The sequence below is a fragment of the Canis lupus genome, chromosome 13 (genome assembly GCF_003254725.2).
Source record: "Canis lupus dingo isolate Sandy chromosome 13, ASM325472v2, whole genome shotgun sequence".
Classification (NCBI taxonomy): Eukaryota; Metazoa; Chordata; class Mammalia; order Carnivora; family Canidae; genus Canis; species Canis lupus.
Genome location: NC_064255.1, coordinates 7,491,260 through 7,506,035, shown reverse-complemented (window position 1 = coordinate 7,506,035; position 14,776 = coordinate 7,491,260). Strand labels below are relative to the sequence as shown.

General features: G+C 38.7%; 1 protein-coding gene across 3 annotated transcripts in view; it reads right to left on the bottom strand.

The window, feature by feature from the left end:
* Nucleotides 1-14,776, bottom strand: part of OXR1 (oxidation resistance 1) — a 444,691-nt gene that overhangs the window by 231,989 nt on the left and 197,926 nt on the right. The gene's annotated exons all lie outside the window — the stretch shown is intronic.

Genomic DNA, 14,776 nt, shown 5'->3' with positions numbered 1-14,776 from the left:
TCAGCTAGAATGCTATTTGAGTTGCTGGTTCCTTCTTATTTTTTAATCTCCTTAGAAAAACCATCACCCATGATGCTAGGTAGGTAGTTCTCATTTCCTGCTCCCCACTCCCACTCAGTCCCCAATTATTCCTTCGCACTCTGCTCATCTGCTTCTCACAATGTCTAATAATATATTGTCCATGTTCACTTTGCTCTGCCTCTCTCACTTCACTGTTTACGCTGGTGGGGCTAAAAACACAATCCCTTTATGCATGGAGCACAATGGTTTGCAAATTTTATGTACACCAAAAATATTTACTACATGAACAAATAAGTGAATGCATGATCTCTTCACATAGATTCCACACATGTCTTCATTCAAAAGACCAGGGGTAATGAGTTTATGTTTACTTTTTCCATTTTCTTTCATTTGTAGTTTGGCTCAATCACAATGTTCCAAATCTTTCTTAAGAAATTACAGTCATATCTCTTTGGTTATAAAACACAAGTTCCAAAAAAAAAAAAAAAAAAAAGAAAGAAAAGAAACCCCACAACATTCACAACGGTTATGTGAAAAGGGCACTGTCTCCTTATTGATGACCTGAAGTAATTTTAAAGCTAAAAATTATGGTTGAATACATGGTCTCAAATAGGCTTAGACTAGAAGATCCTTTTAAACATGTGTTCCAAAAAACCAAAAACCAAAAACCAAACAAACAAAAAAACATGTGTTGCTACACTGGTTTGTCCTAATGGGCATTTCACTATTACATTTTCCAGGTCTCATACTTCTACAGGTGGTAAATTACATTAGGAGAAAAATAAAAGAGATTGGATGCAGAGAAGCAAAATATTAACGAAGCCAGGGGAGAAAAAGGCAGTGGGGAAAAAAACCCTATAAATATGTTAATATATAATCTTATCAAGGGCCAAGAGAAATTCCTACGGAACTCCTTATTTAAAACAGTATATTCAGTCAACTCATTAAAGAAAAAGAAATAAAATCTGATGATGGCAAAACATAGCAAACTATATTTTAGATTGGAACGCTTTCAAATCTTTTTTTTTTAAACAGAAGCATTATATAACTTCTATTTTACATGTCCACAAATGCTTGTATAACATACAGTGACTACTTCTAAAGTTTATAGCAGTTTTTTTTCATAGCACAAAAAGAAAGGTGACACACAGGTGTGCTACAGTGATGCTGGGTCGAGCCCCAAGGAAAACACATCGTGGAGGAGGGCTTAGTGATGCCGATACTTAGGTCCCGGGCAGTTGCTGTGAGGTGCAAGCAAATCCACTTAGGCAAGGGTGGGTACCAGCATAGCATCCAGGCTGCTCATCTGCTACCTACAACGGAGGCACAACAAAATAGGCTATGCCAAGATTGTTTTGGGCACAGAACCCCCAGTCACCACAAACAAGGACTTCTTTAAAAAAACAGCTTGATGACAGGGACCAAGAGTTGTCCTGCTTTTTTTTTTTTTTTTTTTTTTAGGATTTTATGTATTCATGAGAGACAGAGAGAGAGGCAGAGACATAGGCAGAGGGAGAAGCAGGCTCCCTGCAGGGAGCCCAATGCAGAACTCGATCCCAGGACACCAGGATCACGATCTGAGTGGAAGGTAGACACTCAACCACTGAGTCACCCATGCACCCTGTGCTTTCTCAATTGTAAACTCTTACAATATAATAAAACTTTACTCTCTACTAAACCTTAGGCCAGTGTTTTATTTAGATGGTTCTGAAGTATAAATATTGACCTTTGTTGGCCCTTCCTGCTAGCATATAAATCAGTTCCATGTAGAATACATTTGCTAACAGAGCTTGGACTGGCCAACATGTCCTGCCAACCCAGGGCTATGCAGCTAAGGAATGTTTCAGGACTGTTGAGGGTTGCAGGAAAGCAAAGACTTTAAACTATAAATGCAAAGTTAAGGAAAAGGAAAAGTGTGAAGACTGCCAGAAACTTTAGGTTTTAAGGCTGTAGAAGCCCAAACAAACTCATTTGTTTCACAAACTTACTTTTCACAGAAATATTTAAAAAAACAATTTTTATGATTGCTTTTCTTTTTTTTTTTTATATGATTGCTCTTCCATTCTTAATAGAAAACGTCAGAACTGACATTCACTTCAACTTTCTAAAAAAGTTTAATCCAAATGCCAGCGTTGGTGTTTAAAACCGAAAAGGTATATAAAATATTTACAGAATAGTATCTAAGCCACCATTAAAGGCTTACCTCCTTCTAAGGGAAAACTGAAAAATCTGGTACATACAAACACCACAGGAAAGACTGCTCTGAAGCCTTCTTATGAACACTTATTTGCTTTCTATCACAAATAAGATAATGGTAGTACAGTGTTGTTCTGGGTTCTTTTTAAGAGCAGTGTTCTGGACTAGATCTTGCCATTACTAGAAATAAAATCTGACACAAGACACTTCACCTGAACCTCATCATTCTCATCTGTGCAATGCTGGTAATCATCCCTGCAATATTTGCCTTAACAAGGCTACACATCTTTGTGTTCACCAAATATCTGGTGATTCCTTTGTGCGTTCAAGGCACTATACTAGACTCCAGTATATCTGCTGGCATCAGCACTCTGCATTTTGTTAAGTGTTTAAAGTCTACTCATTCTTTTGTTAGGTGGCATATATAATGGGTTCTTTGTAGTCCATTCCTCACTGGCGATCTCTCACCTATTTCCTCTCTTTGGGTAAATGTAACTCTTTCAACTGGAGACTAATGGGTCCTTCCCCAGCCACTGTGTACACAGGTCATTTCTGCTGGGGTCACCCCTCTCCTTATCCCTCTTAGATAAGATATGACTCTTTGGGGCCAGATCTCTTTTGTATGGCCACATCTTGCAACAAGAAGCAAGATGCTTTTGCCCTATGGGTCTCAGCATACCCACGAAGTGGCAGCTCTTTGCATTCCCGCCTCTGATTCTCCAGACAGCTGTCATTCCTATTGTTTTTTGATTTCTCAGGGTCCAAAGTCTAACATATTATATACCCCAGCTTCTCTGGTTTGTCTCAGTAAAGCCCCATACATAGACTTGAGGTTAAGTACAGGCCTCTCTCACTTGTTTCTGGGGAGCGAAGATACAACAGGATTCCCAGAACACCAGCAACTCTCTCAGAAAATCCTATCCTTGTCTCCAAACTTTTGTATTGCATGGAGGGAGGTGGTCAGCTAAAAGTCACAAACCAGTTCCTGATCATCAGCTTTTCAAATCTTGACTTGGTGGGCTCACACCTCATTCTGATACGGAGTAACAGATACTTTCTCAGTTGCAGCTGAAACAGACTGTCTAATTTTAACTTCCTGTTACAAATCTAATGCATTTTTATTAATCTTTCTTGAGGTCATTGCTCTCTGGCTAAAAGAAAGTTGGAACTACCAAAATAGGTGCTGGCAGAATGGGACATCCCTCTATTTCAGCAACATTTCTAATTAAAAATCACTTACATATTTTTTTCAATTACTATCTATCTGTTCCCTGAAAGCTTATTGAGTTTGATACACTATGCTAAGTGCTGGGGATACAAAGACAAAAAGGAAATGGATAGCAACCATTTTTATATCCATTTAGGACACAAAAAGGAATGGATTTGGGCACCTGGGTGGCTCAGATGGTTTGAGTGTCCGACTCTTGATTCTGGCTCAAATCATCGTGAGACAGGGCCTGCTTGAGATTCTCTCTGCCCCACTTCCCTGCTCTCTCTTTCTAAAATAAATAAATCTTTTTTTTTTAAAGGAGTGGATTTAAAAAACGAAATTATAGAAAATAACATGTACTCTGGTTACAAGAAGGTAATTCCTCTCCAACTTTGAATTTGCCTATAAGAAGTTCTAAAATTCATGTGTATTTTTTTTTTATTTTAACTGTAAGAAATTAGGTTCAAGTATTTGTGAACTGTAAGTCATTGCTATTGAGAACAATTAGAATAAGAGGAAAGTGAAGTTGGGATTACAAAAAAAGAGGAAAAAGTAAAGCAGAAGGGAGGGATGGGATGGAGGAATTTTGTTTTTGTTTGGTTTATCAAGAAGCTTTGTACTGAAATGACGTGATCAAGTTTTATTCTACAGAAATGCTTTAAAAAAAAAGCTTCTATTACCAAATATTACCAAAAAAAGAAACGATATGTTAGACCAAAAATGGCAAAACTAATCTAATTGTACAATAAAGAGCAGAGCTTTTATTTGAGTAGAGTTAGCTTTACAAACACTGAGGACATCATCATTCATGCTTATTTTGCCATGGATAAGTAAAAATCAGATAGGCCTGGACTGCACACAGGCACTTGAAATCCACTAGATTGAATGATCTCAAATTTCTACAGGCAATGAATTTAATGAATCTTCATTAAGATTCCCTTTATTCAAATCCATTCCACCCCTGCCTCTCTCTATGCCTATAGCAAAGGGACAGACTTCCATACAATTTTCCACATCCTGCATTCAGGACTGGCTACATAATTTGTGATTCCCGGTGCAAAATGAAAATGCAAGACCCCTTGTTAAAAAAATTAAGAATTCAAGATAGTGATACCAGAGCATTAAACCAAGTGTGGGACCCTTTTAAGTACAGGCCCTGTGCAGTTGCACAGGTTGCACACCCATGAAGCTGGCCCTGCCTATAATGCCTGATATGAACCCTTAAATTGGTTTCCCAAAGCACAGCTTTTTTAAAATAATGCTTCAGCACCCATGAATCTTGTATAAAGAAACATATCCAGCTTGATGATGTCTTTGTTAGTAAATAATATCCTGCAAGTCACAGCTCAACCCCAAAGTACTGTAGTTCATATATTTATAAATATTGTCTTAACCTTCTAGGAGTTGATACTTCCTTAGTCAGTTGAAGTTAATCTTTGTGTCTGTGGTGTTATGTTGGAGCTTAAGAATAATATTCTACATGTACACAATTTGATTAAAACAAATGGTTGGATGGTTCAAAATAATCTCCATGTGGAGAAAAGGGTACTGAAAGCCTCAGCTGTGGGATGGGAAACAGCTGTGGGGGAAGTAGGCTATCCTTCCCTTTTTGCGTTGAAGCATAAAGTGTTCAGATAAGTAAGATTTTTATTTTCCAGAGGTAGGAGGCATTTCAGAACAAGGGTTATTTGGAGGGTCCTGAAAAGAGTATTCCAACTATCACACTAAGCTGGCCCACCATTATTCCTCCTTTGGAGGCCACCATGGTCTCCTCCTATTGATTGCACACCTGCTCTCACTAAATCTATTTTCTACACCAAGAGCAAAGTGTTCCTTCAATAACATCTTCTTGGAGTAGATTTAAACTCCATGTCGTGCAGGATCCCACATCTCCTGCCTACTTCATTGGCCTCATCTCTGCTCTTCCTTACACTTTCTGCTCTGTCCATCTCTCCTTTCTGTTCCTAGAAACCGTATGAACCTCAAAGCTTTTGTACTGGAAGTTCCCTCTTCTTGATACCTTCCTTCGAAAGTCACCTGCCTGGCTCCTTGTCACCCAGGTCTCAATAGTCTCCTTTTAGAAAGACATTCCATGATGGCCTAACCTAAAGTTGTCAACTTCCCCATCATCTTATTTGATTTACATTTTTTCAGACCATTTATCATTGATATATTTTCTTGTGAATTATCTGTAGTCCCTAACACCTCTTCATTAATGATGTGAGAGCTGGAAACTTGTCTGCCTTGTTTACTGACAGATCACCAATGCTTAGAACAGAGTTTTAGCTGGTATAGTAATTTGTTACACACTCGAATATCTCATTCTGCATTAACTAAGAAGGAAACACTACACACTTTCTATCACTTAAAAATGACAATTCACCTGGAGAGATTTTTTTTAAAGATTTATTTATTTATGATAGATATATATATAGAGAGGCAGAGACACAGGAGGGAGAAGCAGGTTCCATGCCGGGAGCCCGACATGGGACTCGATCCCGGGACTCCAAAATCGTGCCCTGGGCCAAAGGCAGGCACTAAACTGCTGAGCCACCCAGGGATCCTGAGATTTTTAACTAGAAGGAAACATATGCTTTCTACTACTTAAATATGACATCTTCTCTACAGAGATTCTTTACGCAGGAAAAAGACTAACATCTGCAATGTAGCACTTCATGTATGGTGTCTACCGTGTTTCTCCTTGATGACTATACTTATCACTTTGGAAATTTCTCAGAAGCTCCTGTAAGTAGTCTACACAAGATGACAATTTGCATCATAAAAATCTATAGAGCACTACAGTCAATAGCTAGATATTAGTAGTCACTTGTGATTCTTGGGTCATTAGGCTTTGTCACAGTAAGCAAATAAAAGCTCAATGACTACACATTTAGCATTCATTCCACAACGTCACAGGCAACAAAAATACTGCTTTATTATTCAGACAATGATTTGAAATTGCAAGTCACTCTAAGATAGTGAACAAGGTCAGAATTTTAGAGGAAGAACATTTTTTTAAACCACATACTGTCCTATTTAACTTCAAGGATATTGCTGGAGTCCAAACCCAAATATTGCTTTGTTTCATTAAACATATGACTAATTATTTATCAGTGTAGCCTTTCTTACCCAACACAAAATGTAGAATAAGATTCCACTTACCATTTAAGAATCAAGTATGAAGAGAGAAAATTCTTAAGATTGTTCATGATTCTGATTATGCATTCAGCTGATTAAGGAGAGTAGCAATTTTTAAGATAGGGATAGGTTCTTTGTATATTTTCATCTTTCTTACACATTAGAAGCAAAGTATCACATAAGCTTGAAGGGGAAAACTCTATAAGCATAAGCAGAATCTACTTATTTAAGGACAACCTAGAATGAAAAGAAAGCAAAACCACACTACACAAAGGTTTAGGTCACAGCATGGGGAGAAAATAAAGTACATTACATTTATTTTATATTAAATGTACACTTTTCTTTTCTGACTTAGGATGTTCAAACTGACTAGTCATCAATAAAGACCACAAGAAATAATAACATTTTTGATGAGGATAAATATTAGCCCAAAGCAAAAGTAATAATTAACAAGTAGTTATCCTGGTAATCACCTCCTGGGCAAAATTATAGTTGTCAAAGAAAACAGGACACTACAAACTTTAAAAATATCTATTCATTTTCTAGCCAAAGGTTTAAAACCTGCATCAGTTGATTCTTTGCCAAGATGATGAAGCAAACTACTGGCAATGAAACCATCTTGGGGAAAAAAAAAACTCCAAGCATTTTTGAAAAAGTTTTCTAAGTGACATTCTAGAAGTCCCAAGATGTGTCATGTAATTAACGCACACACACACACACACATCATATTGCTTAAGATGTGAGTATACGGGGGGGAAGGATTTAATCACCCACTGGGGCATTACAATGCAACTAAAAAAATTAGGGTTACCAAACACAAATGTCAACATTTTAGTTGCAGATTTCAAATTTCATCAAATACACATTTATGGTGGCATAGAGACTGAGACTCCAGGAGATATTTCCAAGAGTTTTGAGTGATGAAATCTTCACCCAAGAGCCAGATTTTTTTACAAGACACTTTAATTGTGACTACTTCTGCATTATTTCACAGCTAATATTTTATTTTTAGATAAAAGCAAGGCAGGCAGAGAGTATTATAGAAAAAGCCTAGTTGAATGTGTGTGAAATCTTCTAATAGAAGAGAAAGAATTGCCTGTCACAATCACAAAGAAATGATTAAGTGCCAATGACTCATATTACTCCATTAACTGAGTCCCATTATCAATTTAGAAAGATTATAGGTCCAATGTTTTTTTTAAGTCAATATGTCAATTGAGTCAGTGCTGAAGTATTCCAAGAGTTTATTTTATCATCATCAAAAACATTTAAGTCATCTCCCTTTAAAATGTCCTGTGTTTTGCCCTGAACTAGTGCATTTTACACAGATGACAGATCTAGTGGATATAAAACTTATTCTACAAACTCTGGTGTGTCCGAAATACCACTTTTGTTTAAACAACTTAAATCTAACACGGGGCATTCTGTGGCAGCAAACTCAAGCCCAGTCATATTCGTACTTTCTTCCCTTGCCCAGAATTGTGCAAAAATCTCAGGGTCCTAATCATCACCAAAGCAAAATGAAGCACCGCCACCCCTCTGCCCACTGCAGTCATCGGTCTATACTGGTTTACCGTTGTCACAGATGGCACAGAACACATTAGTCTATCCACTGTCGCAGGGTGCATGGGTCCCTCAAAGCCTGTGACTGTGCTGTTTCACTGCCTGTGGCAATCATGGGAATCATTAGTGTGGCTGTGGTAGTCCCATTAGGAACACTGCTGGGTCATCCTTCCTGAGATCTTGCTATCTCTTGATGACGTATTGGTCATCACCAACTCCCTTAGCTTTCAGGCACTTCTTGTCCTCCAGCCATTGGTTGGAGCCACATGACTAATTCTGGCCAATTTGTTGTTAGTGGTAGCGACATGTACACCTTCATTAATCACCAGTGAGAGATCCTCTTTCTCTCCTCTGGTCCTATACTAGTGATGTTGGAGATGGTGGCTGTTCTGTCTATATGATCCCAGAGTAAGGAAACAGCGGAGCAGAACAAGCCCATGCTAATCACAATGGAGATGAAGCCTGGATGAAAAATAAACTGTGTTGCTTTACACTACTGGGATTTAGAGCTAGTTTGTTACTAGAATATAATCTATCCCAGTGCTTCTCATACTTGAGCAGACATCAGAATCACCTGGAGGGCTTGTTAAAACACAGATTGCTTCACCCTGTTTCCAGAATATCTGATTCAGTAGGACTGGAGGGGGGGGGCAGACCCAAGAACTCATATTTTTCTTTCTTTCCTTTTTTTTTTTTTTTTAAGATTTTATTTATTTAGTCATGAGACACACACAGAGAGAGGCAGAGATATAAGTAGAGGAAGAAGCAGGCTCCCTGTGGGGAGCCCGATGCAGGACTCAATCCCGGGACAGCGGGATCGCGTCCTGAGCCTAAGGCAGACGCTCAACCACTCAGCCACCCAGGCATCCCAAGAATTCATATTTCTAACGAGTTCCCGTGTGATACTGATGCTACTGGTTCAAGGACAAGACAGTGAGAACCACTGTCCTGACTGATACACACTGCCTTGGAGTGATACACAAGCCTTTCTTCTGAATTGGAGTCCATGTTCAAGGCTTTCACAGGCTTGGTTGGGAAAAAGGACTAGATCTTTATTATCACCTCTAAGTAAAAATCCAGCATTTCCTTCTATTACAAATTTAGACAATAAACCACAATAGTATTAGCAGTACCTGTAAATCCATCATGAATGAAAAGCAGACATATTTTATTTTACTTTATAGCTAAAAATGTGTTCAACACCATATCAAAATTATTTGATATGCTGCTAGATATCATTTTTTGCATTAATAAATATGTTACTATATCTTAATCTTAAAAGTATTTTGACAAGTGGATTTCCATTTCATAGGCTTCCTTTATAATTCTTGCCAAACTACTGAAGAGACCACAATGTAGAAAAAATAAATAATACTCGCAATATCATCTGTTCAGCTCAGACTGAATTTTTTCCTATCTTGGGATAATATCTTTACCTCTAGCTGTCCTCAAAAGAGCTATTCTCTCTTCTATCCTACCACAGGTTACATTGTATAATCTCTTCAGTAAGCTTGGATTTGCAAAAGGAAAAAAGAGCAGACTTCCAATAATGTCTGCTTTTCACATTGCAAAATTTATGATGATGGGAAAACTAGGGAACTGGACAATTGCTTGGAAATGGGGGCACGATTTCAAGGGGAATAGAACTTCAGATAAATTTTTTTAAAATTATCCTACCACATTCCCCCTACATAGAATAGAATACCTTCCTCTCCTCCTTTGTCTATATAAATACAAGTGTTCATATTCTTTCAAGACTAGTGCAAGTTCTCTCTCTTCTCCAAAACTAAGTTACCTAATTTTAATAAGTTTTATTGTTCTTGGCCCTCATACTTTAATACGTGTGACTGAAAATTTATAACCTGAGGTTCATAATACATTCCTCAAAATCCTATGAGGATAATAAAAGCAACATATAAACATTATGTTGTCCATGTATATTATCATTACCTATATTCATTTGGTCATTTATTGAATCACAAGTATTAGCCAGTACTGATCAACAGAGAAATCGGCTTCCAGCTCCAGCTTGCCCCTCAGAATACCTACATGTTTCAGGTATGACTGGGGCTAGGAACACAGTGATGATCAAGGTAGAAAGGTTTATGCTCTTACAGAAGTTAACTTCTCCTGGAGGATATAAGTAATAAGTCAAATAATGAGAGAATAACCAGATAATGCCCCTAAAGTGTTAGCGAATTAAAAGAAGAATGGGTTACTGGTGCCATCTGGGAGCTTATTAGAAATGTAGTCTTAGGTCCCGTCCTAGCCCTAGTGAACCAGACTTGACATTTTATTATGAGCCCACATGATTTGTTTGCACATTCATGTTTAAAAAGCCCTGTAAGATGACTACATAGTAGCACATAGTACATAGTAAATGCCCAAAATTTACTAATTTAGTGACAGCGCCTATTTATTGACTGAATGCATGCTGTAGTTTCAGGTGGATAAATCAGGATACTGATAAAAGTGGGAGAAATTACGTTTTATAGGTATCTGTCTTCAATCTTTAAACAAACTTAGATCATTTTCAGGGCTCAGTTCCTTTTTCACAGTATACATCTACTGTGTGTGCTGAAAGGTCATCAAACTTTTTAATGAAGAAAAGCCATTGTTTTTTAGTGAGCCTATACGCAATATATTCAGCTTAAAATTTCACTAAGTGCTGGGGGTAGTGTGGGGGAGAAAGGGCACTGAAATCAAAACATTGCAAAAACTCAATGCCTCAAAATATCCAGCTTCTAGACGCCCACTGGACTAGCCAGTAGGAAAAAGGCTGTGGAAGGCATAGATGGGGGTGGAAGGTGTCTTCTGGTCCTGCTGCTTGCAAGCCATGACTTGCAGTATGTTCCCTTCCTCCTATCCTCCGGTACCTCACTGAAGAAATGGTGCAAATAATAATAATCCATCAGTGTTTACTATTTCTGAGATCTAAAATCTTTTTTTTTTTTAAATCAAACATCCTTTTAAAAATTGAGGTAGAGTTTACCTATGTTACATTAGTTTCCAATGTACAACACAGTGATTCGACAACTCTGTACTTTCGGCTATGTTCACCGCAAAGTGCAGCCACCATCTGTCACCATACAAACATTATTACAATACTATTGATTATATTCCCTATGCTGTACCTCTCATCCCCATGACTCATTCATTCCATAACTGCAAATTCTTTCAGCATGTTCTGATTTAATTCTCATAATGACTATTAAGGTAGGTATCATTATGCCCTTTCTATGGGTAAGGAATAAGGTTCAGATGGTTGAGTATCTCAGGATCCTATAGAGATCAGATCGAAGAACTGGTGCTTGATAGCAGATACACAGGGCAGGCTTTAAAGAGCATGTTCTTACCCTAGCTTATATTGCCTTATAGAGCTAAAAATAAACTATGTTTTGTTTAGCCTAGAGCTAAGATTAAACTGACCTTCATTCTTGGGTCATTTTTCTTTCAGTCTCTACTGACTATAAATATCAGGTTATCATGTAAAACAAAACAAAACAGCTTTGGTATTCCATCAGCAGATCCTAAGCCCTCAGAAGAAATAAGCACGGGTCAGAAGGATATTGACATCCCAGGAAGGGAGAACAGCATCCCAAATGATCTGGATATGGTGGTAACAGTGTGTGTGTAAAATGGGGAAAGGGGAAAGAGTGAGAGGACATGAAAGAGGAGGACAGATGTGAAGAGACAAGATGGTATGTGTATGACAGATGCATACTGGACCCTGAGGGAGGCAATGTGCCATGAGATGGGTGCCAAGCTTGACAGCTCTGCAGGCTGAGTGGCTTTTCCCTAAACTGTTGTGCAGTAGAGTGTTGCTTAACCCATAAGGTCCCCACCAGCCACACTTGCATCTATAACTACAGCACCAAAGGAAGCAAAACAATTGCTAATGCACTTTAGAAAGATTTATGTTTAATACTAGTTCAATGTAAAAGGTCACTTATCCCAAAGGTCCACTCCAGCTATTTCAGCATATGTAACTATATCCTTCCAGAATATAGAAAACCTTTAGGATATCTTCATAAACCTAGACTGTTGTTCAGGATTCTGGACTGGTGAGGTTTTGTTAAAGCACAGATAAGACAGCCTGGTAAGTATGAATTTCTAATATAGGATACTTGAGGAGGAGCCTACTTGGGAGCCTACAGGCTTAGTGAGGCCATGCTTCCTTTTCCCAAAACTTAGCTTCTTAGCTTTTTACACCAGCCCAAATATCTATTTAAATTGCTGTTTAAAACATACTGAAAGATTTGGAAGACCGTAAGTAGGCAATGCTGCATTGTGGCCTGTTGTCAGCACTTGGAGGAAAGACCAGAAAACATTTGGCATTCCCTTATCACATCATGGTGCAGGTGACCTTTGGGTAGCTTCTGCTTGATGCATTTCTGACTCCAGAAAGTCATAAAGGCAGGCATTCCTAGGTTTTAAGGGCAACTGTAATCAATACAGTGAACACACTGGGGAACAGAGTCTCTTGTTTTCTTCCCACTTTGCTTTATTTTTTTATTTTTTTTTATTTTTTTTATTTATTTATGATAGTCACACACAGAGAGAGAGAGAGAGGCAGAGACACAGGCAGAGGGAGATGCAGGCTCCATGCACCAGAAGCCCGACATGGGATTCAATCCCGGGTCTCCAGGATCACGCCCTGGGCCAAAGGCAGGCGCCAAACTGCTGCGCCACCCAGGGATCCCTCTTCCCACTTTGCTTTAGATTCTCTGAAGCTTTCAGACACAGCAACACCCTACCTGAAGACCTAGCTTTGTTTTTTATGTTTTCCTCTGAGGGTTTTCTGAGATAACTCCATCTAAACAGATCAGGGACAAATCATGAACTAGCAGCACATGGCACTTGCTGAATCATAGATGCTGAGCATTTAGAGAGCTGAACAAGCAAGCACTTTCATTATAGGCAAACTGCCCCCAACACACTTTAGGGGCGCAGCAAACTCACAAGGGTAGGTGTGGTGCTTAAATTTTCAAGAAAAACACATTGAGGGCAGTCCGGGTGGCCCAGCAGTTTAGTACCGCTTTCAGCCCAGGGCGTGATCCTGGAGACCCGGGATTGAGTCCCACATCAGGCTCCCTGCATGGAGCCTGCTTCTCCCTCTGCCTGTGTCTCTGCCTCTCTATCTCTCTCCCTCTCTCTGTTTCTCTCATTAATAAATAAAATCTTAAAAAAAAAATACTAGTTTACAAAAAAAAAAAAAGAAAGAAAAACACATTGATACCTGATAGACACCATGCACGTGGTTTCCTTTCAGTTATTTAGACGTAATTAACAAACTGCTAGATACTCATTTTAGCCTCCTGAAAACAAACAAACAAACAAACCTGAATGGACCCAGAACATCTGAGATCCTCTAGTGTGTCTCCTAAGATATAACCACCTGTTATTTTATACCGTTTTCCACTTTTCAAAGTTGCTTTTTTATTGTTAAATCTGGAGGTAACATAAAGGTGACAACACAGATACCTTAGGAAGTGCTAAGCACTGACCTAAATATTCATGTAAATCATCCCAATCAGTTCAGAAAATGTCCTTCTTAGCCTCATTTTATGGATAAGAAATGGGCATAAGAAGTTGAGGCACTTGCCCAAGGTCATCACACACGTTCAGAATATGTGTCACTGGAGCTGATGCTTCTCACTACCACCCACTGCTCCTTGCTGGCCAGAAGCAATCAGTGTGACAATGTGTGACACATAACTCAACAAGCCTCTGTTCTTTCACAGAGTTGAAAACTGAACATTTCACACCACCAATATTTTCACACTTCTGAAATGTCACAGATTTCATAGGAGCTTTTTGTGGGGGTTGGGAAGAAAAGATATATCATCACATTAATTGTACGTATTGGCTAAAATATGCATTCTGTTTAGATAAAACATGAAAAAGTGTAAGACAAGAAAAAAGCTGTATACTCACTTTAGGGTGTGTGTGTGTATGCATGTAATTGAAAGTGTCTATCTACACTCACATACTGATTTCAGTTCTACTAACAAATAAAATACAAAGTAAAGGGGGAAAAACTCATGAAAAAGTGAAGATAAACTGGAGACGGAAAAGAAAAGAAAGAAAAGCAGCAAAGCAAAGCCAGTTATCTAAGCAAGATTCTCCTCCCACAGAGTATTGAGCCAAGAAAAAAATCTGTTGCTATTGTATTTAGTATCAGTAGGAATCGGGAATGCTCATATATTGAGCATATGCATCAAGAAAGCAGATTTGAAAGGAATGGAGAAAAATAAATGCTAACCCCAGAGTGAGACATACCAGTCAGCGTCAGGCAGGGAGGATACACACGACAAGCAGAGGGCTGCGCATTATCGTTTGTTTAATATTAAACAGGTCGCATTAAGTACACACTCCTCTGGCTGGCACAGAGTCCTCCAGAATGCCAAGGGCGTAGCTCCTACATCTTACTCCACATACAAGCTAAACATGCCAAATCTGACTTATCCCTCCCCTGTGCCTTCTTCAGGCCATGGTGACAAACAAGCCTTCTCTTTGCCAGGAAGACTGTCCGGGGGTACTTCCCACATAGAGTTCTTCCTTTTGCCCTTCTAACCATCCCTCCAGGCTCATCCTAAAGAACAGCATACTTATTAAATACTGCATCCTCCTACCTCCCTTAAGATA